This window comes from Lupinus angustifolius, chromosome LG16 (assembly GCF_001865875.1).
Source record: "Lupinus angustifolius cultivar Tanjil chromosome LG16, LupAngTanjil_v1.0, whole genome shotgun sequence".
In the NCBI taxonomy this organism is placed as follows: Eukaryota; Viridiplantae; Streptophyta; class Magnoliopsida; order Fabales; family Fabaceae; genus Lupinus; species Lupinus angustifolius.
In genome coordinates this window covers 9524247-9529914 of record NC_032024.1, presented here as the reverse complement: position 1 = coordinate 9529914, position 5668 = coordinate 9524247, and positions in this window count along the sequence as shown.

Genomic DNA, 5668 nt, shown 5'->3' with positions numbered 1-5668 from the left:
TACCAGATAGTGGTATTTGTGCCCTAGTCGCGCATGAGTTTGTAGCCCTAAACCTAGCCTGGGCCAAAGTCGTGGCTGTCATCCATGATTTTCATTCAATTACCTACACTGATCTCGTGGATGCAGTCCACGAGTTTCATAAAACCTTAGAAATCTGCACCAAACTCGTGGACCCTATCCACGAGTATCTTTAAATCCCGGTTAATCTCGTGGATCATATCCACGACTTTCATTGAAGATATTGATATACAGATGGTTTTTTTGAATATGTATTTAATGATTGTATTTATTGATTATAATATTTATCAAGTATCTTTATTGATTGTAATTTTTTTGAAAATGTATTTATTGATTATAATTTTTTTGAAAATGTATTTAATTGTAATCTTAATATACCGAATAAAACAAATTATAATCTTAATAATCTATTTTTTCTGAAAATGTATTTACAATGAAAATAGAAGATGTAATATTACTATAATGAGCGTAATTAGTATAATCTTAATATATTGATTTCACGAATTATAAATGTATTTATTGATTGTAATCTTAATATACTGATTTTGGAAAATGTATGTAATTGTAATCTTAATATACTGAATAAAACAAATTATAATCAAATTGTAATGAAAATTGAATAAAACAAAATATATTACACAAATTGTAATATTACATAAGTTAGTTTTGCCATGAACTTTGCCCGACTTCGGTACTTCTAAATGGACATTTCTTCCTATTGTGTCCTTCACTCCTACACCACCCACATTTTTTAATTTGTTAGGATTGAGAATCATCCCTTTCCTTGTGTATACGTGTAGTTTTTGGTCTTCCAGTACGGTTCCTACGCATAAGGGGATTAGGAATGAAGGTTGGACCAATATTCTTCATTTGCAATGGGTTGAAACTCATGTCCATAAACCTTCTGCAAGTTCTCTAACCTATATATTGGTAATATAAACTGCCCACAGTCTAAGTTCAATGATGCACAAGTAACAATAACATGAGAACATGACAATTTAAGTGATTGAAATTTCCCACAATCACAGCAATTTTCGATTAATCAAACTGTGTATGCTCAAGAGTATCGACTACCACCGGTACTAGCAACTTCCACCTCCGAGACTCCTGATTTCCGTCAAAAATTTCATACAATTTGACATGTAGTTTTTCAGTTATTTTCATTAATCACATTAGCCAATTCTTCGCAATAAACGTGACTCACTCATATAATGTTAGTTGCTTCATTTCTATGGTGTACAAACCATGAGTTAAGTCTATGATATGCTGCTCTAACAAGTGCAGTAATTGGCAAGGCTCTTGGGATTTTATTATATGATTGCGTCCATTTATCTTTTGGGATTTTATCTAACCAAGTTGTAGCCCTCGAGTTTTTTTGACACAAAAGAGCAAGCATTCGCTCGAATCGAGGCCGCATCAATTCATATCCTACAACAAGTTCATTATTATTAACATAAATCAAATAAACAAACAATTTCACATTAATGAGATTCATTTCAAGACATACTCATTTCAATGACTTTTTCTTTCAAATCATTATCTCGGAACTCCTTGTTGAAATTGCTAGCAACATGACGAATGCAATATACAGATCGACCATCAGAACATTAAGGAAGCTCAGTACATAGTGCATCCAACAAGCCTGTACCCCTATCTGATATTATACAAATATTTGGTTGTGGAGTAACATATGTCCGAAGTTTGTAGAAAAATCATTCCCATGCTTCTTTGGTCTCTCCTTCCACAATGACAAATGCTACTGGAAATATACGTCTATTGCCATCTTGAGAATTAGCTATTAACAATGTTCCAGTATATTTTCCAGTCAAAAATGTGCCATCCACTTGAAGGATTGGTTTGCAAAAACCAAATCCTTCAATGCATAGCTTGAAAGCTCAATAACCCTTTCAAGAATTAAAGTATTATGTTCTTCATGGTTAGATGATGAATATCTTACAATTGTTCCTAGTGCATAATATTGAACAACATTCAACCAACGAGGTAACTCCTTGTATGATCCCTCCTAATCACCATAAATTTGGGACATTGCTATTTGTTTAGCAGCCCAAGCCTTCCTATATGTCACCGTATAACCAAAACAAGTGAACACTTCTTTAACTAATGCTTTAATTGGTATACCGGGATCTTCTTATACTAGTTGAACAATGCAATTTGCGATGAAAGATGAGTTCAACTTCGTGTGATCTTGAGAAATATTAGTGGATACACAAGTGTGTCTTCCACTAATTTTTCTAATCTCCCAAATATCACACTTCACACTTTTCGATGTCCGAAGTCTCCATTCACATCCAACACCATAATATTTACATTTTGCAACATATCTATCCGGCCTAGACTCATCCACATGGTATTCAACAGAATTTCTAATATGAAATTGTTTTACAACATTTATTGTTGCTTCCTTTGATTTAAATTGCATACCAACAAAAAGATCATTATCCATCTTAATACTTATGTGAGTACTTCTATATGGAAAATGTTGTCCAGACTGATAATCAATGCTAACGAAAAAGATGAAGGAGTAACATATGTTATGCTAACGGGTTCAGTAGTGATAATCTGAACATCATCATCATTGTCGTCATCACATAGCTCAATGTCATCCTCATCCCTAAAATCACTAACTATATCTCTAATAATTATCATATAAATATAACATACAGTAAAATATAAACAAATGATGTTTACATTTAAACATAAGTAACATTAGATAAAATTAACTATAAAGTAAATGAACTGAAAAAATATTAAGCGATTTTAGTTACCTTCAATAATCACAATTCTTCAATTACAAATTAACCTAAAGGATTTTCATACATTTTCTTCCTTCAGTGTGGTTTATAGCCGGGATGGATGGAGTATAAATATTGCTCGAATGTCGTGGATCCAAGACACGACTTGGATCTCGTGTACATGATCTATGAGATTGCATGGAACTCGTGTATTGGGTCCACGAGATTGCCATGAAACTCGTGTTCCTGGTCCACGACTTATGGGGACCTGACACGGTGTAAGAAAATCGTGGATGGGGTCCACGAGTTTGGTGGGAAATCGTGGATGTGGTTCACGAGTTTGGTGAAATCGTGGATACCATCCACGAGATCCATTAAAAAATACCCCAATCTCGTAAATATTTCAAAACATACACCAAACGTGGGATAATATAGTCAAACTACACTACCCATGTAAATGTTTCGTCACTCATCATCTAGGGAATGGCGATGAGATCACCATTGACACATTATACATTATTAAGTAGGAAAATGATCATTTCTTAGACCTTAATGGAGAAACTGCAATTCAATTTTCATTGGACCAATTAGCAAATTCTCTTTCCCTTTATTACTCTCTTAAACATTTTCAAAACATACTAATCCAACCAAAAAAATGAATAATAAGATAAGCTCAAATATTTTGTTATGTTTTATTAGTGACATTTAATATAAAAACACACAATTCCAACATATTTATAAGATGAGTTTTTATATAAAATACGAATTTTTTATTTGATCATGAAGTGCAAAACTTATCTTTAGTCATCTCCAATAAGTCTTAAAATAATGATAATAAAATGATGATTCATATACTATTATTGCTTTCAAGCAATTTGTATCTGTTTAGGCAGTAAGGTCGTGGTTAGGCAGTATGTGTTTTTTGTGTTTTCATGCAATGTACGTATATGTGTCTGCATGCAATATAATGTATATGTGTTTTCATACAATGTACGTGCTTTCATGCCATTTATATGTACATAAGGATTATATAATGTATAATGTATGTGTTTTAATTTCAATCAACTTTTAATGCTGGTGATGAGCATAAGGATTATATCCTAAATCTACTAGCAAAGCTCTCTAACAATTTAGAACCAATGCCAGAAAATGTATCAGAGATGTTGATGACAATGTCAACCTAAAACCTCCAAAGAAATATGCAAATGTCATTGAAGATTAGGATTGGAAGACTTTTGCCCCAATATGCACACAAGCCGAGTCTTTCATAGTAAAATCATAATCTTCATATTGACTTTATTGTTATATATGTTTATATATATATATATATATATATATGTGTTTATATATATATATATATATATGATTGTTGATGTTAATTTTATTTGTTTTTGCTGAAAGTAAGTCATGCAAACCACAAAAGGGCATCTAAGCGTTTGTATCCATACCGCGCTTCTCTAGCAGGGTACAAAGGAATCAAAGCAAAAAATTATAAGTATTATTAATTTGTAAGTACATTATTGGTTATGTTTTATATGCATATATAACTAATTACATTATTATTGGTTATTTTTTTGTAAGAACAGAATTACAACTAAGAGGGGTGAATTAGTTGACTTAAAATTATAGTAACATTTTCTGCAAAATGTAAGAGTTAATGTGCAGCGGATAATATTGCAGAAAATAAAAAAGTATAAATTAAAGAGGAAAGGGAAAGGAGAGTACACAAGTATTTACTGGTTCACCTTCTTGTCCACCGAAGGCTACGTCCATTACTCTTGCAACACAAGAGATTTTCCACTAAATATTATGAGTAGTAATTACAAAGTCTCACCCCGAGATCTCTAAGTACCTTACCCACTCACTAATATTTATACCCTTGGAAAATACTTTTCCAAGTTATTCTATCCCATTTCTATTCACACCCTGTGAAAGAAAGTTTATTGCAATGAATGAAGAATTTCAATAATGGCTTTGGTTTGCCTTTACAACTATGAAATATTATAACCCTTGCAATCCAATCAACTCTCTTTTTATACTTAGTAATAATGCTCAATAGATTTGTAAAATTTTGAATCAATTATTTTAAGTAACTCATAAAAATTCTCCTTTTGAAAGTTTAAGAACTTAGTGCAAAAGTGCAGAAAAATAGTGAGATAATTTTTCAGAGTAGTTGTATGAGAGTTATATAAAAGTTGTTTTTATGTTGTGAGAGTTAGAGTCTTTATATAGACTTTCAAAACACTTATGGTGTCTTTCTGAAAGTGTAGGAGTTGTTTGAAGTGAAGAGATTTCATTTGGAGTGACATTTCGTTTTGAAATCTGAAATCTCATGTAACATTCTTCAGTAATTGATCACTTACATTCGGTAATCGATTACCCAAACATATTGTCCACTAATTATTTAAAAATGAATTAGAGTAATCGATTACACCATTTAGGTAATCGGTTACTCAACTTTTGTAAAATTGGTATTCTGTTACTCAAAGGCAGTAATGGATTACTCTGAACAGTTTTAAGTTGGATACCTCTTTTTTTCTCACATGTAACTTGTTATTTGAATGAAGTAACCCGTTACACATTATTTCAAAAAATGTTTTCAGTATTTTTAAAGTGTTTCATTATTCTTTAAAAATGGTTTGAGCATTACTACTTTGCATAACAAGGAGTTTTAGGATAGAAGTACCTATAGAGACTTAATCTAATTTTTCTTGAAGCTTTATTCTTCTTTGTATTCATGAGTATTCTTTCTTTTCTTATTTTTGATGATGTTGGTGTCTTCATCAAAACCGTGCCAAGGTCAGGAGCAAAGATCTTCTTCACAATCTCCCCCTTTTTAATGATGACAAACCAATATCTTCTTGACAGTGTAGTTTTCTGAATTTTCTGAGAGTAGC